Source organism: Dromiciops gliroides, chromosome 1, assembly GCF_019393635.1.
Source record: "Dromiciops gliroides isolate mDroGli1 chromosome 1, mDroGli1.pri, whole genome shotgun sequence".
In the NCBI taxonomy this organism is placed as follows: Eukaryota; Metazoa; Chordata; class Mammalia; order Microbiotheria; family Microbiotheriidae; genus Dromiciops; species Dromiciops gliroides.
The window spans coordinates 291,933,099-291,959,623 of NC_057861.1; the positions used below are offsets into that span (position 1 = coordinate 291,933,099).

The following is a 26,525-nucleotide window of genomic DNA, read 5'->3' on the forward strand; positions in this document are numbered from 1 at the left end:
ATCAGCATTATCATCACAAACATTTATAGAGAATTTCTAAGTTGCTAGGTGTTGAGGCAGATAGTATTTAAAACACTTTGCCCAGTGTCACACAGCTAGTAAATAGTAGATGTTAGATTTGAACTCAGGTCTTCCCGACTAGAGACTTTTTATAGGTAATTCGTTAATTACCATTTTGAAGTTTTAGTCATTCAGTCAATATTGCATCTATGTTACTATACTAAACTGACATCCAGTTCACATCTTGTCATTTTGTCCACAAACATATCGTGAGACTTTGTTAAAATAGCTTCCTGAAATCCAGGCATAGTAATTCTATACATCTAGCACAATATCTTGCATTTAGTTGACACTTGATAATTTAATTGTGTGCTGAAATGAATTGAATCCTTCTTAATAACCAATCTTGTACTCTTGTCCACATAAGAAACAAGGTTAAACTGTAATGACCTCTTCTTGATCATCCCATGTTGCCTCTTATCATTCACCATTTCCCTTTTTAAGTGCTCACAAATTGCCCCTTAAATAAGACACGTTAGAATTTTGGCAGGAATTGAAGTCAAACATCTTCTCCCTAGCCCTTTGTTTAGAAAAAAAATGAGTCATTTACAATTTCCAATTCTTTAGCATCTTTCCTGTTCTCCATGGGTTTTCTAAGATCTTGAATAGAAACTTTGGCATTGTTCCCTGCTCTTCTTTTATGACAGAAACACTGAAAAGATCAGGTCTAGTATAACACATCACAGCTTAAAATGCTATTATAATTATGGGAGCAAACAGTTGACAAGGTTATGCAGTAGTGGATCTAAAAGCTCTCTTCACTGAATTTCCTGCCATAGATAGTACAGGGGTACCTCAGTAATTACCACAGTCAGCTTTTATTGCTTTCATCTTCAAGAAGATGAAAGTGTTGTACAAGTCAAGACATTCAGATGTCAAAATATCAGATTATCTGGCATTAGGTCAGCAAGAACCACTCCCAGATATTAGTATTTAAAATGCTGGAACCAATTCCTTGGTGTTTCATATTGGCAAACTCTATTATAGTGCTCATGCATAATGTTGAAAGAAAATCACTGAGTCCTTTCTGTATTTTATCACTATTAACTATCTTTTTTTTTCCTTTCTGAGAGTGACTGCACCATCATTGATCCAATGCCAAGCAGAAGAAAGTGTACTGAATTTGAAAGCAGAATATAGTCTACATGTTACCTGAACCACTCACTAGATGTGTAACCTCAGGCAATTGTTTTAATTTCTATGAACCTCAGTCTTCCCAACTCTAAAATGAGTATAATAACATTTTCTATTCCAACTTCATAAGGCTATTGATCAGAAATCAGAAAATGTAAGCTGTGTTCTATGGATAAGCATTATCAATCAATCAATAAACATTAATTTTTTTTTCAATAAATATTTATTAAGCCCCTATTCTGTGCCAGACACAATGCTAAGTGATGAGGATACAAAAAGAGGCAGTTCTTATCCTCAAGGAACTCACAGTCTAAAAGGGAAAACAAGTGCAAACAAGTGATGTACAGGATAAATAGAAGATAATTAAAGGAAGAGAAGGCACGAAACATAAGAAAAGTTAGGAAATGCCTCCTTTTAAAAAATGGAATTTTAGTAGGGACTTAAAGGAAGCAAAGGAAGCCAGGAGACAAAGATGAGAAGGAAAAGGACCTCAGGGAGGGACAGGCAGAGAAAATACCTCAGTTGAGGAATGGAGTATTTTGTTCATGGAACAGCAATGAGGTCGGTGTCACTAGACTGAGAAGTATGTGGTAGGGAGTACAGTGTAAGAATGCTGGAAAGGGAGGATGGAGCTATGTTATGAAGGGTTTTAAATGCCAGGCAAGGGATTTTGTATTTGATTCTGGAAGCAATAGGGAAACACTGGAGTTTATTGTGTGGGGAGGCAGGGGTATGAAGTGGTCTGACCTGCACTTGAGGAAAACCACTTTAATAGCTGAACGGTAAATGGATTGGAGGGGGCAGAGATTTGAGGTAAGCAGACCCATTAACAGGCTATTGAGGTGATAGGCAGACCCATTAACAGGCATGAGGTGATAAAGGTTTCTGTATCAGAGTGCTGGCAGTGTCAGAGAAGAGAAGGAGGTGTATTGGAGAGATGTTGCAAAGGTGAAATTGACAGACCTTGGCTCACATTGGATATGAGGAATAAGAGATAGTAAGGAGTTAAATATGAGCCTGAGGAATTAGAAGGATAGTATTATTCTATAATAATAGGGAAAGGGGGCAGGGTTTAGGGGGAAAGATCATGAGTTCCTTTTGGACCTATTGAGTTTAAGATGAGGTTGGACATGATGGGTAGATTTAAGAATTGTCAGAATAGAGATGGTAACTAAATACAGGAGAGCTGATGTGTTCACCAAGGGAAGTAAGCATTAGATTGAAAAGAGCAATGGACTTGGGGTTTGAGCATCACTTTAATATTTAATAACTGTGTGACCTCAGTCAAGTTCCTTGACCTTTTTTAGGATGTCTTTTCCTCTGTAAAATTGAGACAATAACACTTGCTTTAAATAGAGCAAGTATTACCATTCACATTTTACAGAGGAGGAAATGGAGGCACAGAGAGGTTAAGTGACTTGCTTAGGGTCATAAAGTAGGCATATGGCACACTTAGAAGATTAGCTGAGGTCTCCTGCATCATAGAGCAGTATTGTTCCCACTCTACCAATCCCTGTGGGGGTAGGGAAGAGATCTCATAGAATGTGTAAGCATTCTCTTTCTTTCTCTCTCCTCTTTCTTCTCTCTCTCTCTCTCTCTCTCTCTCTCTGTCATGAGAGAGACACAGACAAACAGGATAGGTATTATGTGACAGGTTCTGTCTTAAGAGTTGGGGATACAAATAAAAGCAAAAAAGTCCTGCCCTTGAGGAACTTACATTCTAAAGAAGGAAGACAAGAGGGGGAAAAAAAGACAGGAAGAAGTAGACAAGATAGTGGCATAGCGGCCTGAACTCTGCAAGATAAAGTGAAACTTCAACAATTAGAGCTGGGGAACTTAGAATTAGAGTCCAACAAAAAAGAGAGAAAATTATCCTTGAAATATATATGTGTGTTTGTGTGTGTGTGTGTGTGTGTGTGTGTACACATACATATATATGAACACATATACATACACATATAACTTTGTGTATATGTACATATATATTTCCATGGAAAGGAGAGAAAAATATTCCTGCCCTTTAAAAAAAAAGAATATTTGTGAAGAGATTTAAAAGAATAAAGTTCATAATCCCTTCTATTTCATATAAAACAGGCCTTAGTGAGGTTTAGATGATACATAGTTTTGTCATATTTTGAGAAATTAAATAAATACATACTTTTTGCTAACTTTTGGGGGCACTTGTGTGGTTTCGTTATAACATATTTTCATCCAGATTAAAGATTTGTCCCTTCTCTAATGCTATTGGACAGACTTCAATCCAGAATACAGTCAGACCTGGGCTGGATAAATAGAATCTATTAAAGTGGATCATTTCCATATATATTTATGCTTACTTAAGAAACTCATGATCACTTGGAGAAACATTAAAGTAATTGTAGTCATTTCTCCTTATCAGTAATCACATTCAGGAATCAACAGTCTTGTCTTGGAGAAGATCAGCTTTTTTGAAAAAAGAAAAAGGAAAGTGGAAAAAAAAAGTACAGATCATGTATGAGAACATTTAACAGCAATCTGGAAAGTACCATATGTCCCTACTTTTTCTCTTGAAGTTCTTTTTCATCTCCTTGAGCATTTTTTCTCATTTATACTCATGTGTGTCAAGAATCACTAATCTTCTTAGTTCATTATCATCATTATTGTCAATATATTGGTCAATATGTAATCTAATGGAAGTAAGATATAAAAACAGAAACAATATATGACAGAATATGATAAAAGCAAAACCAGGGAGTCAGAAAAGAAAAAAAAAAAGATTCCGTGTAAGGCAACTCTCAGATTCTCAAATAATAATATAAGGAAAGGTTTCAAGAGGGAGATAGAAACTTGTGTGGGCCTTGAAAGAAGAAAAGAATTCCAAAGAGTAGAAATGAATAGAGAACACATGAGAAACAAGTGGGAATGGTCTGCCTGAATTCATAAAGAAGGATAGAATAGGACCAGATTGACCTATAGTAAGCAGACCAATTATAGAAAAATGTAGTATGTGTGAACTGAGAAAATCATGAAATAAGTCTGTAAGAACAGACTGGCCCTAGTTTAGAATGGATCCTCAATACCAAAATTTTATCTTATAGGAATGATTTCAGTTTCAGACATGTTTAGTTTACATGTCTATGGAATATCCAGTTTGAGATGTCCAGTTACGTGAGTGGAAGGAAGTGAATATGAGGGATATTTTGAAGGTAGAAATAACAAGGGTCAACAACAAACTGGATGTGTTTTATGAGTACAACTGAAAAGTCAAGGATGATACTGAGAATATAAGACCAAGCAGCAGAAGGAGGAGGATGCCTTCAAGAGTAGTAGGAAAGTTAGGAAGAAGGGAAGATGGAAGGGGGAGAGAAATGGTGAATTGTGTTTTGGACATTATGAGTTTGAGATGTCTACAGGACTTCTATTTTGAGAGACCAAAAAAGTATTTCATATAGGACTGAAACTCAGAAGAAAAACTAGGCTGAATGCATGAAACTGGAAATATTAAGCATAGAGACGATCACTCAACCCATTGTAGCTCATAGGTTTATCAAGAGAAATAGACACCTACAGTTAATAAGGATAACCTGGATGAAGATCCAGCAAAGGAGACTGAGAATGAAACCAGGAGAGAGTAGTATCATCAAATGCTTCAGAGAAATCAAGAGAGATGAAGATTGAGAAAATGCCTTTAGGCTTCTCAATTTATACATGATTGGTAACTTTGGAGAAATAAAAGTTTCGGTTGAATCAAAAAGTTGGAAACCAGATTGTAGAGTGTTTAGAAGTTACTGAGAGATGTATCACATGTCACTGGCATTCTCAAGGAATTTATCTGAGAAAGGAAAATAGCTGAAAATAACTAGCAGGGATGGTAGAATCAAGCAAGGGATTTGGGCATGGTTGTTAGAGTTTTTTAAGATGGCAGAGACATGGATAAACTTGTAGTTAATAGGTAGGAATCTAGTAAACAGAGAGATTAAAATTAAAAAGAATAGGACTAATAAGGCAATCTTCTGAAGTAGACAAGGAATGGGTTCAGCATGCGGGGAGAGGGATTTGCTTCTGGAAAAGATAAGGGTCATCTCTTTATCTAAAGGAAAGAGAAGGAAGAAATAGTAGGTGACGATGTCTAAGTAATGTTAGATGAGAAGGAATGGAGAAGACAGGGCTCTTTGCAAATGGTCTTCTGCCTGAGAAATTAATTTGTACACTAATAAACATGCTGGGAACTCTTTCCTAGAGTCAACATATGTCAGTTCTGGTGCATGCATGCAATGCTGCCAGAAATGATACTACAGGCTTTAAAATTCATCAATTAATGTTTATATAAAAGCCACATTTGTTGACTGCTGTGTTTTGGAGTATGAGAATAAAGAGGAAATGTAGAAATTCACAAGCAGTAGCACATCTCTGACCTCAGGACCTAGTGAAAGCTCTTAATATCATAGATGAGGAAACTGAGGCACAGGGAGATAAAATGACTTACCCAAACTTGTATAGCTAATGTCTGAGATGGGATTCAGGTCCAATTCTTCTTGATTCCAAATGTACTTTATCCACTATACCATGCTGCTATTAAAACCATAAGTGCAGTGAACATTGCATGAATCTATGAGGGGATACCACATTATAACTCAAACCCAGTCAACCTGGACCATAAACAAGTCTGGATAAACTTATATATGTATATAACCTGTAGTTCTCACTAGTTTTAAGGCCAGAGGTTTACCTAAACAGAAATAACTCTGAGTACCTCACTATTGAAAACTATGCACCCTTCACACACACACACACACACACACACACACACATATATACATACACACATATGCATATATATGTGTGTATATATTTATTATACAGACATGTATGTCTGTATATACATGTTTGTATACATGTATATATACATGTATATGTGTTTGTATATACATGCACAAGTATATGCATATACATGCATGCATATATATGTGTGTGTTTATACACACACACACACACACACACACACACACACACACACACTTCTTGCATTCCCCCATTGGAATGTGAGCTCCTTTAAGTTAGGAATGGTTTCATTTGTGCTTCCCATTCCCAATGCCTAACACATAGTAGGTACATAATAAATGTTTGTTGAATTCAGTTGTATTGAATCAAGAAAATGCAAATCAAAAAGAGAGCTAACAAATCCTTTCAAAGGTTGAAAAATATTAAATAGATACATACTTAAAGCACCACTCAGGTCCATGTCTAATTTTGTTCACAACTATTCTCCTATCCTTGGCTACAAGATACTAAGCAGATGAAAAGAATTGTGAAATACTGAAGGTTAGTCTTTTGAAACATTAATACTAACCAGTCTCAACTATAGTATTAATACAGAAGACTAATTATTTGAGATCCCATCTTCTAAGGATGAAGAATTATGGTTATATTAAATATATTATTCATTTGATATAAGTGGTGTATTATTCCTTTAGGAATGAGAAAATGTTATTCTTTGAGATAATTGATTTTAGGACTAGAAAGAACCTTAGAAGTCAACTAATTCAACCCTCTAATTCTACAGATGAGAAAACTTGCCAAATATACCACAGGTGGTATAAAGCAGAGCCTGAATTCCAACCAATACCTAGTAATTCCAAATCCACTTTTCTTTCTACTGTGCTATTCTGTGGTTTTCTAGCTTTGATTTTCTTTCTTTTTCTTGAGGGAATGGGAGAAATGATGGCTTAATAAGGTTCAATGAACCTCAGGGGAGAAAATGTCTCCTCTTTTGCAAACGTGTCGATCAAGTATGGGTTCTTTGAGGATGGGAGAGGCATAGTCATGTTTGTAGATGGTAGAGAAGAAGCCAATAGACAGGAAGAGTTTTGAAGATAATCAAAGGAGTGGAAATGATAAAGGGGGCAATCTGATGAATATTAGAAGCGATCAGTGTGGTAAGTAGAATAGGGAGTCAATTAGGGAGGCAAAAAAGAATGTCATTGCAGCAGTAACAGCAGAGTTGAGATTATGTACCATTAATTTTCCGGGGACTGAGTCAACACAGTTTCTTTATTTTCTCCAGCTTCATTCATCAATATATGATTAGCAACAAAGGAAGTAGATTGTGTGAGTAATCTATGGCTGAGAATCTGACTTGCATCTGCTGCCCTCCCTGGTTTCAGCTCCATGGAACAAGATGCCCCCTTCAAAAATCCACCAGATCAAAAAATAGTAACATAAGTGGAAGATAAGTTTAAATTGGAAAACAGCCTTAATACTGCAATGGAAAGCAACATAAAGTTTGTTCTGCAGAATGTTTGTCATAGTCCATGACGGGCTCAAGATGGCCTGTAATGTACATTCCCAGAGATCATGGTTTTCAAACAGCCTGACATTTGTGCTACAAAAATGTAGTTATAACATCTCAATCACATGATTATATAAGTGATTTTCTATGACTACAGAGTAACAGAGAGAAACTACTCTGGTGAAGTGTACAGAATGCAAATAAGAACTGATCTTCCACTAGGAATTCCTTTGTGCCAGAATGTAGCTTTCCTGTGATGATATGGAAACAATTTGATGACAGGTTGAAAATCTGTAAGAACACATTGCCATCAGAATTTGATATAAACAATGCATAGACGTCTAAATCATTGTGTGTATGATTATAAATCTCTGCAGAACAAACCTAAAATGCTTCAAATATGCACATGCTTATTGTCACAGAGAAAGATTATATTATTAAAATAATTAGACAATTATTTGCTGTTTAAAATTACATTAAAGAATATTCTTTTAGCATGAATCCTTTGAACTATTGTGGCAAATCTCTTAGGAGTCCAGGAACTACTAAATGGGAACCACTGAGGTAGATGATCTTGAAAGTCCTTACCAGCTCTAAATCTATGATGCTACCTTTGATGACTTTTATCATTCATCTTTTCTTATTATGACTGAAGCATGAAAATGGTAGATAACCTCTGTCTGATGCAAACATAAAGTCCAGCCTACTGAATTTTCCAAACAGGGAAAAGAAGAAATGTTACTATCCAAGAGATCTCATCAACATTAATTGTGTTTAGAATAAGTGCTAAAATAGGCATTTTAGTTCACCTAATATACGCATACCTATTTATTAAAGCAGGGAACAAAATATAAGTATTGAGCATTATACCTTCTAGCTTGTAACACATTGCCTTTGACTCACAATTCCAACAAAATACAGTTGTAAACTTTCAATCTCAAAAAAAAAAAGAATGAATGAATGAAACATAAAATAAGCAATTTATTTTAACTACACAAGGTGGGGGTGGGGGGGAGGGGTGTCTCTTACTTTATTTCAATAACCACAGAAGGCCCAGACTTCTCATTGAATCAACAAATCAATCAAACGTGCAAAGCAGATGTGAAAAATTCCTGGACATGCCTATTGAATTAATCAAAGATATAAACTAGTTTCAAACAACCTAATCAAGTTGGGAAGGAGTGAAATGCTTAATGTCACTGGATAAAAAGGTGTGATACAATACAGGAAACGTATTAGCATTTGATTGAAAAGCCTCATTCACACCCTGCTTAGATAAAAAGAGCAGCAGGTTGGAACTTGTGATTCTAAAAGCAGGCCAGCCTAGTGGAGGAGTAGTTATAGCCAAGCCCTTAAGAAGGAATTTGCTTGGGTTGGAGATGACAAGTAAAATCTTTTTCTGCTTTCCTACCCTTTTTTAGAAGAATACTTTTCTGAGTTTGCTTGGGCTTTGAGCGCCCGTGCACCTAGAGAGTGAAGCTCCTTCCCTCCTTCCTGGTTTCAGGGTTCTGGCGCATGAGCGAGGAGGAGGGGGGAGCCTTCAAAAAAGAACCACCTTCTCTGCTCTCGAGCGCAGTGACACCACAGGTTGGGGAGGCTGGTGCCACTTCCTCGCAGACCTTGCAGTCGCCCGGGATCGTGCGAGTTGGGCAGTGGAGGTAGTATTCTTCAGGAGAGCGTAGATACTGTTAGGCGCAGGCGATTCCAATTATGTCATGGCAGGGCTCAGCTCTGCCTCCTCAGAGACTCAGACTCAGCAGCTAAGCTACCTACTGGTGATTGACCTCTGGGCTGAGCTGAAGAAGCACAATCTGGATGGCAGCTGCAACAGGAGCATCTTGATGGACTGATGCAAGAAGGCAATTGAAGATGGAGGTAATCCTGATGAAATTGAAACTACATTCGAAGGAAGCAAGAAAACAACTGCAAAGAGTCCCAGCAAAGGTTGAAAAACAGAAGAGGGTGCTGAAGATAATGGACTGGAGGAAAACTCTGGAGATGAAGAGATGGCGGACAAGGATACTTCGTCATCTGATTTCACTGTGGTGTAGGAGATTGAAGATCCATCCTTGGAGCCAGAAAATGAGAAAATACTTGACATTTTTTGAGGAAACTTGTAAGTCAGACCCACTAAAAGAAGAAGGTTCCGACCTGGAGCAACCATTTTCACAGGATGCAAGTAGCTTAGGGCCAAACAAAAAGCTTGCAGAGGAAGAGGACAATTTTGTCACTGCTCATCTAGAGGAGGATGCAATAGATTTGGAGAGCAAGTCAACACAAGCAATTTCCAGGGAGGCAGAAAAGCACTTAGATATGGTGAAAAGGGAGAAAAGAGAGCAGAGAGTAGATGAAGAGAAAATGATCTCTGACACTATAGTGGTAGAGAACCTAAATGATCAGAGTAACAAAGCATCAGAAAATGCAGAAGCTTCTAGTGAGGAAGCCCAGGAAATGCCAGAGAAAGCCTCAAGCCTGGAAACCAAAGATAGCAAAGAAAAGTGAAGATGAAGCTAATAATGAAGATTCATGTACTACTAAAGAGTCTTCTACCAGTGAGGGCAGTGATCAGAAAATGAGCTCCATTGAAGAGGACTCAGAGACCAAAAGAGTCTCCAAAGATGAAAAAGGTCATACCGCTAGCAGCTGTGGTAGAAACTTTGGGGTTAGTGGACTTTCTTCTACTACCAGAGCTAGAGATTTGAAGAATCTTTTTAGCAAATATGAAAAGGTTGTTGGTGCCAAGGTGGACACCAATGCTATATAGAAGTCCTGGGACTCAGTGTTATGGTTCTGTCACAATGTCCATATCTGAGGAAGCAACAAAATATATTAACCACCTTCACAAGACAGAGCTTCATAGGAAAATTATCTCAGTAGAAAAAAGCAAAAAATGAACCTGCTGAGAAGAAAACTTCAGACAAGAGAGAAAGTGTTGGAAAGAGAGAGAAACCAAGTAAAAGTGACAGATCTACCAACATAAAAAAAGATGATAAAATGGATAAAAAAGATGACACTAGAGAAGAAGATGGAAGTGATGAGAGGATAAAGATGAGCAGAAACCTGGATCTGTTCAAGCTAGAGCTACTAAATCAGGAAGTACAGGTACAGAGAAGACTGTAGTAATGAACAAATCTAAAGGAGAGCCTGTTAATATAAAAACAAGTAAAGGAAAAGAGGGAGTCTCAATGAGCCAAGATTGCAAATCTGCCAGTAGAGAAAAACAATCTGTTGTGTCATTTGATAAGTCTAAGTTCAGAGACCAGTGGAAGATGAGAGATTCAGAGGCCCAAAGGGCATGTGAGTGGAGGGAAAGAGAGGAGCAAATTCAAGCCTTACAGCAGCGAGAAGAAAGAGAGCGCCTGGAAATAGCTCATGAGAGACATGTTGTTCAAAGACAACACTAGAAAGAGAAAGAATGGAAAGAAAGCAACTGGAGAGAGAGAGGATGCGTATAGATTATAAGAGGCATAGAGAAAAAGAGCAAATTCATAGGGAGAGGGAAGAACTCTGCCAACAGCAAACCCTCCCTTATGAACAAGGAAGACGACCTGCAATCAGACATCCTTATGATGTGGATGGCAGGAAGGATGATTTCTATTGGCCAGAAGGAAAGAGGGCGGCACTGGATGACCGATACCATTCTGAATTTAGCTGCCAAGATGGCTTCCATGATTTTGACTATAGAGATCATGGCTGGTACCAGGATCATTCAGTGGACAGGAGAGAACGTTCAAGGTCAATGATGGGAGATAGAGATAGACAGCACTATGCAGAACATCATGGAGGACCAGATCTCCATGGTGTAATGATTGGAATGACGCCACCTACTGGAGACTTGCTGTGGAGAGCTCCACCATGAGGAAAATGCCTCAGAGACATTGTGGCTTTTCCTTGGCGTCAGGAAATGACGCTTGCTCATGGGTGCTGTCTATCAAGTCTACCAGCCAATCAACTGGAGGAGCCTCCTATGGTCTGGGAGGAGACAGGAAGGAGGAAAGGGAGCCTGCGCAGAGAGTGCTGGCCTTTTGGCTTCCGGACTTGATGGTGGTGGCAGCAGAGGACTTCACAGGAGATTTGAGGAAAGATAGGAATGCCAGACTGTTAGAATTCTGTTCTCAATCTTTTTCTTTCTATTTTCCAATAAACCCTTAAAAACCTAAACTCGTTTTATCAGTGATTTTTAGTCAGTTTCCCCCAAACTGGGGAAACACATTAGAATCCACATTTAGAATCTTAAATTACACAGTTTGGCTGACCACGAAGAGGAAAACCGAACGTTCATCTTCTGATCTTCTGATTGGGTAAGATTTCCCCTCCCTTGTCCCCTTAAATTGGAAAGAACTACCAAGTATAGGCTATTTTAAATTTCAAATGGATCTTTTAAACACCCTAAGTACCCCTTTTCTAGCTTTACCTTCACTAATCAAAGATGTTGGCCAGCTTGAACTTGAATATATTTTTATTACTCTTTGTGGTTTTGTGGGGCTTTTTGGTGTGGTATGGAGAATTTGGCATGTCCTAGATAATGTTAGAATAAAGATGATTCCCTGGGATTCCCCATTAGGAAAGCTACTTATGGATTGGAATGAGGGAAAACTTAGACTAAATACAACCATGACCAGAGGAGAGCTTATCAGACTGTGTTTTATGTGGCATGAGGAATTACAGGAAGAATGGCCCAAATATGGGTCATTTGATCCCCAAACATTGAGGCATTTGCAAAGAACCCTAAGTAGATGTCCACCTGAACATTTACGTTATTGGAAAATCTGGGCCAGAGCAAGTGAAAATTATCATACTAAAAATATAAAACGAGGAAAATCCAGGCCCCAGTTTACATCTGAGTCTGCTACCCAAACTGAAACGATAGACTGGCAGACAGACATGGCCTGCCTAACCGAAATGCCCAACAGAACAACTAAATCCAAGGCCATTCAGACTGAAATTCCAAATGACCCAACTCTTATTCCCTCACCCTCTACTTCCTCCATGCCAAACAAACAAATAAAGAAAGAAAGAAATGATTTCCCTGTAGAGGAGACAGAGAAAGTAAAAATTTTTCCCCTTCAAGAGATCCTCGCCCATGGTCAAAAAGGTACTATACGTAAGCTCAGACAATACACACCTTTTACACCCAAGGATTTGGCTTTATGGGGACAAAGCACTCCTAAATTTGATGAAGATCCCACAGCAGTTATCAGGCAGTTTAGAGCAATTTTTAGAGCATATCAGCCCACTTGGAATGATGTTACTGACCTTATTGAAATAATATTGTCCCCAGGAGAAAGAGCAGATATAGTAGCTGCAGCAAACAGCCTGGAAGCCACGGGAAAGGTTGATATTGGGTGGCCTATTCAAGACCCTGACTGGGACCCCAATAACCCTGAGCATTTTGATATGTTGAAAGATGCAAGGGAAACATTGCTGAAGGCAATGGAATCCTGTATTAGAAAGACTGATAACTGGCAAAAATTTATAGATATAGTTCAGGGACCTGATGAGAGACCTAATAGATTTTATGACAGGCTGTGTAAGTATGCCAGGCAATATGCTAGACTAGACCCATTAGACAGTAGAGACGCCCATATTATCTGCTCTCATTTTGTAAACCAGTCATTACCAGAAATTCGGAAATATTTTAAAAAGCAATGTCCTGGGTGGAATAGTTTGAGTCCTGACAGACTTAAAGAAATAGCAACATATATTTACGAAGGAAATGAGAGAGAAGAAAGGAACAGACAGGACATTTTAGCTCCAGTACAGGAAACAACAGGGCAGAGAAACTGGAAAATTGAAAATCGTTATCAACCCCCTAAATTTTGTGAGTACTGCAAAAAACAAGGACACTTCTTGAGGGAATGTAGAACTAGAAAACAAGACCTTAAGAGGACAATGACCGAGAGCCTTGAGGAATTCTTTGGGGGAAATCGAAATAATTTTGGAAACTTTTATCAGAAAGGAAACAACCGGAGTAATTATAACCCTTATTACAGGCAGAATCAAAATGGATATAAATCTTTTCAGGGGGATACAAAGAGACAGTATCAGGATAACCGTACACCCTATCAGGGAGGAACAGAAGGACAGAACCAGAATCAGGGTAACCATGGACTCCCTCAAAGGGGGGCACAGGATTGACAAGAGGAAGGGGAGGAATGGAACAAAGATAATGAAAGCAACATATTCCCAGATCTGGATTTTTTGAATGCGCTTGTGCCAGTTCATTCACCTCCCCAGAGTAATGAACCTCATGTGACCCTCAAAGTAGGGGACACGTATTATGACTGTTTACTAGACACAGGAGCTTCTAAATCAGTATTAATAAGCAAACCAGATGCTGGGTGTAGACCTGTAGGATTTTTAAATGTAGTAGGAGTCTCAGGAAAGAGCCAGAGAGTGGCAAAATTGAATCCTCGCATGGTATCTATGGGGCCCTTAACAGTAGAACATTCATTTTTACTCATGCCTGATGCCCCTGTAAATTTATTAGGTCGTGATCTCCTTTGTAAGCTTAGAGCAACCATATCTTGTGCTCCAGATGGGGCTGTCTCCCTACAATTGCCAGAGGATACTGTTCATTTATTACCAATTTTACTTACAGAAGCTCAAGGAACAGCAGGGGAGGTATCCAAAATCCCCTCTGACATTCCTGAGTCTTTATGGGCCTCATCCCCTAATGAGGTGGGGCTCCTTAAGTCTGCCATACCTGTTACCTTTAAAGTTAAGGGGGGACCACCCCCCTCCATTCCACAGTATCCATTGTCTAGGGAAGCAATAGAAGGGATCACACCTATAATTGAGGCTTTGAAAAGCCAGGGTATTATTATTCCATGTCATCACTCTCCATGCAATACTCCCATTTTGCCAGTTAAAAAACCCAAGCCTGGGCCAGATGGTAAACCTGTTTATCGTTTTGTGCAAGATCTTAGAGCAATTAATAATTATGTTATCCCTAGACATGCTATATTGGCTTCCCCTTCTACCATACTTTCTTCCATTCCCTATGAATCTACATGTTTCACAGTGGTAGACCTCTGCTCTGCCTTTTTCTCCATACCAGTACATGAGGACTTCCAATATTTATTTGCTTTTACCTGGAAAAATAGACAGTGGACCTGGACTAGACTCCCACAGGGATTTGTAGACAGTCCCACATTATTTTCCCAAATTTTACAGCAGGATCTGGCCTCTATTACCTTTAAAGCCTCCACACTAGTACAATATGTTGATGACTTACTTTTGGCCTCTCCTAATGCTGAAATTTGTCAGGAAGATAGCCGTCACTTACTGCTGGAGCTGCACAAGAGAGGACACAAGGTTTCCAAGACAAAGGTACAATGGTGTTTGCCCCAGGTAGAATATTTAGGATTTATTTTGGCTGCTGGAACTCGCTCTGTCTCTTCTAAGAGAGTCCAGGCCATTCAACAACTTTCTGCCCCCTCTACTAAGAAGCAATTAAGAGCCATTCTGGGAGCAGCTGGGTACTGTAGACAATGGATACCCTCTTTTGGTGAAATTACTAAACCTCTCATAGCTCTTACAAAAAGTTCTGTTCCAGACATTTTACAGTTGGATCCCCAGCATCTCTCAGCCATAAAAGAATTAAAACGGGCCTTGTTATCAGCACCTGCCCTGGGACTACCAGATTATAGTAAGCCTTTCACTCTCTTTGTGCATGAACAAAGGGGGGTGGCTTCTGGAGTCCTGACTCAGTCACTGGGGCCTAACCAACGCCCTATAGCCTACTATTCAATTCAGCTGGACCCTGTAGCGGCTGGAGTGCCACCTTGCCTTAGAGCAGTGGCGGCCACAGCCCTTTTGGTAGAAAAAGCCTCTGATTTGGTCCTAGGTAACCCTCTAACTGTGCAATGCCCTCATGAAGTGGAGGCTCTCTTGCTACGTCACAGGACACAAGCCTTTTCAGATCAAAGGCTGGCTAAGTATGAAATAACCCTGTTAGGTAATGAGAATATCACTTTAAAACGCTGCACAGTTCTTAATCCAGCAACACTACTCCCTAATTTACCATTCTCGGGGGAACCGTTGCTTGACTGTGCTTCTTTAGTTGATATGGCTGAAAAACCCCGTGATGATCTTTTTGATACACCTTTAGAAAATCCTGATCTTGTCCTCTATACAGATGGTTCCTCATTTATGAGAGAGGGAACCCGTTTTACTGGAGCTGCTGTAGTTTCTGATTATGACACCCTCTGGGCAGCTTCTCTGCCTTGCCATTTTAGTGCACAGGCTGCTGAACTTGTGGCTCTTACACAGGCCTGTAATATAGCCAAAGGTAAGAGTGCCACTATTTTTACTGACTCGAAATATGGCTTTGGCATATGCCACTTTATTGGTATGATTTGGCGTCAACGAGGCTTTCTAACATCCTCGGGCAAGGCTATTGCCAATGGGGACCTTATCAAGGACCTCTTAGATGCCATGAAACTGCCTTCTTCCCTAGCTGTTGTACATTGCCCTGCCCACACAGGGAATAGTGATCCTGTTTCAAAGGGAAATGCACGAGCCGATTCTGCAGCCAAGCTTGCTGCATTAGAAGCTCCTGAACATGTATTTAACCTTTCACCTTCTGAGGATATTCCTTCCAACCTAACCTATGACGATTCTGAAGTAGAAAAGTGGAAAAAGAAATTTAAGGCAAAACAGATCAATGGCATCTGGGTGTCTCCGGAAGGTAAGCCATTTCTTCCCCGGAAATTCTACCACCAGGTATGCCTCTCTGTTCACAGAAAAGGCCATTTTGGTACACAAGGCATTGTAGACTCTATTAAGAGAACCTGGATAGCACCAGGTGTGACTAATACAGCATCTCGAATCTGCTCGGGCTGTTCCACATGTCAGTCTTATAATCAGTATGCTTTTAAGGCCAAAGCTTATGGAGGGCGTCCTCTAGCATATACACCTTTTGAGCACTTACAAATTGATTATATTACTATGCCAAAAGCAGGACATTATAAATTTTGCCTTGTTATAGTTGATCAGCTCACTCGGTGGGTGGAGGCCTTTCCCAGCCCCCGAGCCACAGCTGCCTTTGTTGCCAAAATTCTTCTTAAAGAGATAGTACCTCGTTTTGGCCCACCAGCCCGCATCGATTCTGACAAAGGCACACATTTCACTGATTCGATTTTATCCCAAATCTACTCTTTCTTGGGAGTGACTCCAAAATTCCACACGCCCTACCATCCACAAAGTTCAGGCCAAGTTGAACGTATGAATAAAGAGCTTAAGAGCATGATTGGCAAATTATGTACTGAAACCCATTTGAAATGGCCTGATGTTCTACCATTGGCATTATTCTATCTATGAAGTAGACCAAGGGGAGAACTTCATATATCTCCTTATGAAATGCTTTTTGGTCACCCTCCTATCCAAGCTAAAACTTTTTCCCCAGTTTATACATCACTGGTGGGAGGTGATACTTCTGTTGCCTCCTATATACAGGAATTACAGACCAGGCTACGTGAACTCCATGAGGCAGGAGCTGTGGTCCAGGCAGGCCCATTAGACTTTTCATTGCATAACTTCAACCCAGGAGATAAAATATATGTAAAGAATTTTCAGAGAACCAGTGGAACCCAACCTGCCTGGGAAGGACCTTTTCAGGTATTATTGACAACTCCTACTGCCATTAAAATTGGTGAAAAAGACTCATGGATTCATTGCTCTCATATAAAGCCTGCACCATTCATAGGTGAAGAGATTTCAGATAGACCTGAGGTAGATGCTAAAAAGCTAAAAACCCTAACGATAGCAACTGTTAAAGAGCAAAGAGAGTTCAGAGGAAATAGGCAGTTCCCATTTGATAATCCCACTGATCAGTTAAATGCTTTGGGACTCAGTCTTCGTAAAGTATCAGGAGATGGAAATTGCCTTTTTAGGGCTTTAGCAGACCAGCTAGAAGGTCACTGTAGAAATCATCTCAGACACAGACAAGAAGCTGCTTCTTATATGATTAACCATAGACAAGAGTTTGAGTCTTTTATAGTAAATGACTCCCCTTTTGAAGAATATGTTGATGAATTAAAGAAATTTGGAAAGTGGGGAGGAAATGATACAATTGTAGCATTTGCTAAGCAGCATCAGCTGAATGTTGTGGTTCATCAATTAAATCAGCCTTTATTGAAAATCAGTGGCACAGACAAACCTGATGCTAGAGAACTCCACATTTTCTACCATAAAGAACATTATGACAGCATTAGAAAGATCAATGACAATTCAGAAACCCCTGCCACTTTGGCTTGCAGAGAATTGGGGAACCAGTTAAAACAATGTGGCATACCCCAAACTCTAGCAGCTTAAATACCTTATAATTTAACAAGCATTTCCTTCTACAGGCAAAAGCACTGAAGCACATGGCCTAGTTTTCTGGCCCACCTCAACTATTTTTTAAAAATTCTTTTGTTTTGACTTTTGAAAGGCACTAAAAAAAAAACCTGGAATTCACCACACCTTTAAGTTCTTTAAGAGCACACAAGGGTGCTTAGCGAATCTTTTGTTTTTTATTTTTATTTTTGGTTTTGCTTTGTTTCTTGACTTTTGTTTCTTTTGCTTTTCTTTAAAACTAAATTTTATAAACTAAGTGATTATTCAAAGACATTTTAAGTATATGCTGTGGGTGAGGCTATCGGGCCTCAGAAGCTACCAGAATTCTTTTTTTTTACTCTTTCTTTTTGAGAGAACCATGAGTTCTAATGAGTTTTGTTTTATTTATTTATTTTTTTTCCTTTCTCTTTTATGTTGTTCTGTTTAACTAAAAAAGACCAGAAAGGGTTATTGAACCCTATTGCTTGATACCTCACTGAAAACATTGAATATTGAAATCTTATTTCTTTTTGAAAAATTAATCACCACTTTAAGTATCTGCTACTGTTATACTAGAGAATTCATGTATAAGATGATGTGGTTTACTAGCTAAAAGAAGATTATGTGATAATGTCTAATGTAATCAGCTATTTACATTCGTTTATTATTTATATGTCATTATACTCTGGGTATGGTTTGGAATTATTGTATATATCACTAATATATTCTCAGTTATGCAGCATAGCATGCATTTTTACCATCATACTGTCTTTGGTGAAATTAATGAGATTTTGGAAGTATGGAAACTTATCATTTCAGAGACTAACTTGCTTTGAACTCTGATGCAGGCCCTGTAGAGAATATATGTGCAACAAAAGGAGAGACAGGTATACGTAAGTCCATGGTTTGCTTATGATGGTGACTATGTAGAGCACAATTACTAGGCACAGTCCAGTATTCATCCTCTCTCCCTCCTAATTTAACCTAATTTAACTGAACTTAATTATCTTTTTATCTCACTCAGTTGAACTCACCTGTGGCCTAGCACAATCACTGGCTGTCTCAGAACCATGAGAGATGGTATGATAACCTTTCCATAACATTTTCAGGTGTCATGAACACATACTAAATTTGGCTTTGATCCAGACACATGGTGGTAAAAAGTGTTACACATTGCATAACTACCTCAACCCTCTATTACAAGTCTAACCATATAAAGGAAGGAATGTAATGGAATTTATTAATTTGACCATTGACAATGCTATGCTAAGGTTTTAAAAATACAGCAATTCAAACAGTTAAAGAAGAGAATCCAGCTTTCCAGACCAGAGTCCAGAATCCAGTTTCCTCCTGATGACATCTTACCACTTCAAGAAGACAAGAGAACTCAGAGACTTTATATGAACTGTTTTGCTTTGTTAGTTTTTACTATCTCCTTTCTGTTATAATATACATCATCTGTAACATGTACCCTCTGCAGAGGCCCTCCCTTTGCAAGACTAATGTCAAAGCGTCGGTTCATGAGGACAAAAAAAAATCGCCCCTCTGGACAAAACTTTCCTCTCTTCCTTTTCTATATTATTGTTCACATATTATTAGTTAGCAATAGTTATTATATTCTTTTTACTGTTCCGTCAAGGAAACATTTTGTTTCTTGAGGAACAACAGGGGGGACTGTAATGATTGGAATGACGCCACCTACTGGAGACTTGCTGTGGAGAGCTCCACCATGAGGAAAATGCCTCAGAGACATTGTGGCTTTTCCTTGGCGTCAGGAAATGACGCTTGCTCATGGGTGCTGTCTATCAAGTCTACCAGCCAATCAACTGGAGGAGCCTCCTATGGTCTGGGAGGAGACAGGAAGGAGGAAAGGGAGCCTGCGCAGAGAGTGCTGGCCTTTTGGCTTCCGGACTTGATGGTGGTGGCGGCAGAGGACTTCACAGGAGATTTGAGGAAAGATAGGAATGCCAGACTGTTAGAATTCTGTTCTCAATCTTTTTCTTTCTATTTTCCAATAAACCCTTAAAAACCTAAACTCGTTTTATCAGTGATTTTTAGTCAGTTTCCCCCAAACTGGGGAAACACATTAGAATCCACATTTAGAATCTTAAATTACACAATGGATAGGAATCCTTAGATGACTAGAGCATTTATGGATCTAAGAAGAGAATGAGTAAAGGAAGAGGACTGCCTCCTTCACCCAGGGGACGAGACTAGGGAGACCATGGTTGAAGGCTAGATGACCACAAAGATCACTCATGGCAAGGAAATGTAGATGTAGAAATGGTAGGTCAAGATCACTAGAGATGGCAAGGTAAAAAACTGGCTAGTAGAGACCATTCCCTTTTTATGATTTAGTTTTGTTGCTACTAAGAAGCAGTAATCTATAAGAAAGAGTGTTACATTCATTGAAAAGAGCAAAGAACTGAGTCGGGATTTTTGTATCCTAATTTTAGCTCTTCAGCTGACTTGCAACATGACCTTGGGCAAGTCACTTCACTCTGTGTCTTAGTGTCACCACCCACAAAATGAGATTTTCTTAATGACCTAGGATGGGCAAAGCCATTTCATCTGAAAAAATGATTTGGGATTTATAATACTGTGCAAGCTCTACGATGGATTTCTGGTAAAAAAAAAAAAAAGAGTGATAATATCTGAGCCCAGCTCCCCTTCATCACCTCAAAACAGCCAGAAGTATTCCCAGTGAAACAAAAGAACAAACCTGTTCCCTTTAAAACAAAAAAGGAATGGGGAAATCCTGACAAAAAATCCAGAAGTCTTTTAGAAGCCTCCACTTTTTTTTTTTAAGGATTCTTTTTAAAGAAGAACCAAGGAAGAAAATAAGTGTTCTCAAAGAATTCGAGGACATGAGAATTGACTATATGGCATAAAAGTGGGAAATCTCAGTAAAGAAGAAAACACTGAGAACAGATTCATAATTCACTTTCAGAAAAGGAACAAAAACTATCAGAAGAAGACACAATAGCAAAATTGGAAGATCACTTTATACTAAGTGAATGTACTTTGTACAGCTTCATCAGCTAATTAGAGAATTATTATTGTCCCATCAAAACATAATTCCTAGAATTGGAGAAGACTCCAAGTCATTACTCACCAAGAATGTCACCAAGTTTGGAGCTTCAGCATTAAAGAACTTTGTGGGCATCCAGGAGAAAACCCTTCAGATAGTAAGGAAACCTGGTTAAATCATGCAAAAATGCTCCTCAAAGACAAGAATTAAAAGAAAGTGCCTGGAATGTGAAAGTCTTGGAATCTAAACATCTCAGTTTGCATCCCAAAAAAGTATCACAAAATTGAACATAATCTTCTATATTTTCTTTCCTATAGAGAATTTTCAGTAAGATGGAGGAATTTGAATAATTTTTACTTAAAAAACCTGATGAGCAAGAATTTGAAATACTAATTAATGAAAATCAAGTGATAAATTAATGCTCACATGCTGGAAAGAGGCACTTTTCCTTGAAAAATCTTGCCTTTTGGGGCAGCAAGGTGGCACAGTGGATAGATAAAGCACCAGCCCTGGATTCAGGAGGACCTGAGTTCAGATCCTGCCTCAGACACTTGACACTTAACTAGCTGTATTACCCTGGGCAAGTCACTTAACCCTCATTGTCCCACAAATAAACAAATAAATAAATGTCTTGCATTTTATTAAGAGAACAATTTTGGACAACCCCTTTAAAATGGGGTGGGAAGGTTGGGGATGGGTGGGGAGTTGCATGCACTGATGGGGGCAAGGGGGGCAGATCTAGAGAAGTGGAAAGTGGAAATTTTAAAATGGTAAGAGATTTACAAAGTGGTAAAGTAAAAATAATTAAGGAGCCCTGATTTGAACAAAGGGTAAGAATGGAACATCTGACCCCAGGAAATAATACTAGAAACTTTCAAGAAAAAATAAATAAATGTCAATGCTTCACTCAATTTCTTTTCTCTCTTTTAATTCCCTTTACATTGTTAGTCATAAGTATCTGTAATCTTACTTCTTCATTAAGGAAATGGATGTTTCTTAAGAAGCACAGAGAAGAATGAGAAAATAATGGGATTTGGCAGACTCCCAGGGACTCCACCTGAAGATTGATTTGGAATTGATTGAATTGGGTGAGACTGACTGAGAACCTACTTAATGTTGATTAAATTGAGACCACACCTGGCCGGGGTGGCCCTAGGTGGGGTGTTGTTCTCATAAGCTGAGGACTTTGAACTCAGCAATGAGACCACCCAGAAGTCCAGTGAATCAATCTAGCCAATCTGCTTGAAGGACATCCCCTTTTGGGGCAAGACACAAGAAGTAAGAAGTGAAGCTGGCTCCCTGGTTCTGCCTCTTCTTTGTGGGACCTCGGGTTGGTGGCTGAGGGAAGGAGAAGGAGTCCAAGGAAAATAGGTTTCTTTTTTAATTTTCTGAACATCACATATTCTCTCTTTACTAATCTCTAATATACTTTAATAAATGTTTAATGCCTAAACTAATGTTGAAGCTTCTAATTTATAAGTAAATCCTAGCTAGTTTCCTCCCCACACACTGGAAGCAGAAAAAGGCCACAACACATTAGATTTTAAATGTCACAGGTACTTAATGGTCCTGCCTTTTTTTTTTTTAAAGATACAGCCAGAAATCTGGGGGTAGTGAAGGGACCGAGATCATATTTTTAAATTTTTTTTAATAATAATAAAAAATAGCTTTCAAACTGTAATAAGTCTGAAAGATTTAGATTTCCTATCAGTCACAGTGAGACTTTCCCCAGAACAGCTGTAGATAATGGTAACATTCACACTTGGAGCAGATACACTGTGGAAAGATACCTTTACAATCCTTCAGAAGCTCTTTCCTTCAGACCCAACATGGAATGGTGCGTAACTCAAGGGAACTTTATGATCGTTCAAGAAATATAATTCGGGAAAACCAAGAGCTGTGAATTATTTCATTGTCACGTATTCTTTCCTAACTAGAACCTATTTTCCCCTGGAATTTATATGTACTTGTAGGAGAGTGCAACCCAGACTTTAGGGAAGGTGTATTGGGGGTAGTAACTATACTCCCACTACCACTGTAGTATATAGCCTATATAGTATATAGTAAAAGCTAATTGATTTTAATTTGTTAATTGGCATTTTGGCAATACTAAATAAGATTTTTTAGCAGCACTAATATAGTGTTTTGGGGGTTTGCAAAGTACTTTACAAATATTACCTCATTATATCTTTATAACAAGCCTGTTACATAAGTTATCTATTATCTATTATACTAGTATTGTTCCTGTTTCACAAATAAGGATACCAAGGCAAATAGAGGTTAAGTGACTAGTCCAGGGTCACATAGCCTAATAAAAGTCTGAGTCAGGATTTGAACTCAGGTCTTCCTGACTTCAAGTCCAGCATTCTATTCACTTTGCCAGTTAGCTGGTTAATTGATACTGATCACAGCATACTGTTTAGGGGTGTATGAGGGGTATATTAGAAAAACACCCTAACTCCTTAGGGCTTTGATGAAATAAGTAGTCAATTGCCTACTGGGACATACTTCCTGTCCCATTCCTCTGTGAATAGGAGTTGGGAGGGTGAACCATGACATTGTGGCACAGATATGGGAACTAAACATTGTTAAATTGCTTTTCTACTAATTCCTTTGGTTTTATTACCATCTCTTAATAGTTTGAGATTCTTAACATTGACCTGTTTTCTGATGGGCTGCTAAACCTGAAAATTGAGCTTTCTAAATCAAGGTAACAGTAAGTAAAGCTTATCAAGGAACAGAAGTGTCATTAAGACTGACTTTTTTCTTTCAAATGAATAAGTAGGTCCTTGTATTTGTATTGAGGGTATTTTCCCTCCTTTTGCCCTTCACAATATATGTAACTCTATAATGAAATGTATAGATCAGAGACATCCAGAAGAAAGAAGATAGGCAAAGATTATTAAAAATAGTTCACATTTACATAGTGTTTTATGTTTTACAAAGCATTCTCCTCACAACAACCCTACATAGTAGAGAAGGCAAATATTTTTATCCTTATTTGAAATGATGAAACAGTCTCAGGGAAGTTGTCACTTGCCCAGGGTCACATAGCTACTAAGTAAATAATTCTTCTAATATCCAAGGAAAAGAAAAGTAATAAAAGGGCAAATGTATCTACTCTGAAATGGGGTTTTAGTAGAAAGAAGAAGCAATAGCAATTAGTTAATGCTGTTAATTAATAGTTACTAGGTTAATATTGGGTAATATGGGGGAATAGAAAAAAAGATAAGTATCAGGGGCCTCAACAAGATAATTTTCATGTTTTGACTGAGCAAGAAGGCATTTCTAATAAGAAACTGGTAGATTGCCCTGTACAGGATATTATAATACTCCCAGAGGGCTATTCTCCTTTCACTTTGCCTACATAATGGGAGATGAAAAATACACTCTTTGATCTTTAGAAAAGGAAGAATAAGAAATCAATTGTGTTTCACTTTCTACCAATGAACTGCTCATTAATTATATAAGTACAATAACTTGTAAAACTTGTTAGCACATATAAAGAAGAATTAAATACAAAGAGACCGCTTTGCCCAAGTGCAGGCTATGTTGGAGATTTGCCAAAAGCCTAAGGGCTACACCTTATTTGCATAAAATAGAGAAAAAGTACATCCTCTCTAATCTTTAAACAGAGGTAGGAAAGGATCAGTACTCCTAGCATACAAAGAGATCTAATAAGTAGTTTAAAACCAGAGAAATGACCTTGAAGGATTGAGTGCCTGCCTCATTAAGGATGATCCAAAAATGTCCTCTGCATCATTTCGATACTGGAAGACTATCTCGAAATACTTAATATCAAAATGTCTGAAATCTAGAAAGAGATGAAGAACAGTATGACTAGACCTACATATTTAAATGGTATTTTACTAGGAAGTATGCAAGCCAAAGGCCAAGTGTCTTAGAGGGGACTGAAGAACAAAGTTTAAAGGCCTAAAATGCCTCTTCTGAGCACTTCCTTATTCTATGAGCTTGGTAAATAGGGATTAAATGTGAGTAAAATAAATTAATAAATAAAAACCTTGAGCTAATAAACTAATTATAAAAAGGTTCATTTAAGCAATGACACACCTCCTTTTATGTAACATCTGGCTTTACTAAGTGAAGAAAACAACTTTGAACCGCTCAAGATGCAAGGACTTTTATGAAAGAATTAAAAAAAAGGAAATGGGCTGCATGTCTAATACCTAGCTGGTAGAAATGGCTATGAATTATGCTATTCCTATGATAAAAATGCGTGGTGGACACATAAGCTCCTCAAGTGCAGAAGAAGTTTTCACTCTTTTAATTATTTTCCCCTGGTTTCACTCCTCAGCTACACAAATATTAAAAGCTTTTAATCTAATTATACTTGATAAACTGTTACATTCTTAGATGTTCTTTGATTCATTATTTGTCACATAATAAATATTTATTGTGAGTTGTGTACACTTCTTTAAGCATTCTATAATTAAATTCGGCATTATCAGACCAACCAAATTATTTTTGTTCACTCTTAATCCCTAAATTATTGAACATTTTATTTCTATACTTTATTTATAATTTATATTCATAATTAATCACATTTGAACAAATACTGGGCATGGCAAACAGAATACTGTTAATATTTCTTATAGATGTTTTTCTTTCTTGCCCACAGTATTTGGAGATGAATCACTCTGGTGTAATTTGTATTCTCTGTCTTAACAATTGAACTTTTAGTTCAGATAAATGAATCTCACAGCTGAATGGACTATTCAGATGTGAATTAAAACTCTGAGAAAACTCCAAGAATAAGAATCTTTGTAGATGGACTGAGAGAAACAATTATTACTAACCAATGATTTGGGAAGCTCCAGAGTTCCCCTTTTTTCTAAAGTCCTCATTATAAAACTTAGTCACTGAAAGTTAAATTAACTTTCTCCTCAATCCTGGTCAGACCCCACCCAACCCTATAAGGAATTTAATCTAAAGTGTGAAAGCCCATTGTGATATATTCAAATTTCTGTGAGGAAAAAGTCTGATGAGATTGTCCAAGGCTGGGGGTAATTTAGAAGTAAATGACTTAATCAAAGTTACACCCCCCCCCAAGCCAAGCCCTAGTCAAAATAGGTCTAGCCCTTCATTGTAATATTCATTCTCTCTCATTGTTAATCAATCAGAGTTGATTGCCACCCTATGGAACACCCACTTTTTCAAAGACATCTAAGCTGTGAGCCTGCAGGCATGATGGTCTTTGGCTTTGGAGAGTGTCACTGAGCTCTTTTATTAAAATGCTAGCATTATTAATAAAATTACTAATTACCCAGAAACTTTGTCTCTCAATCTTTTTAAATGTCACAGTATTCACTTTTAAAGAATGACTCTAAAGAAATTAAACAGTGGAATCCCCCATAAAATTTCAAACAACACATAAAAATATCAGTGCTTTGGTCTAAAAGTTTCATTTTCCCACCCCAGCCATCTTCTTGAGATCCATCCAAGTAAGGTATTCCTAACACTTAGCACACTGATTGGCACTAAATATATGCTTAATAAAAACTTTTAATTCATAAATATGTTTATGATTTATACAATTCCTCAGATTGAACTTTTTTTGTGTGTGTGAGGCAATTGGGGTTAAGTGACTTGCCCAGGGTCACACAGCTAGTAAGTGTCATGTGTCTGAGGCCGGATACTCAGGTACTCCTGACTCCAGGGCTGGTGCTTTATCCACTGCGCCACCTAGCTGCC

General features: G+C 38.2%; 1 pseudogene; it reads left to right on the plus strand.

The window, feature by feature from the left end:
• Positions 1 to 9,468: 9,468 nt before the first annotated feature.
• Positions 9,469 to 26,525, plus strand: part of LOC122748563 — a 29,298-nt pseudogene continuing 12,241 nt past the window's right edge.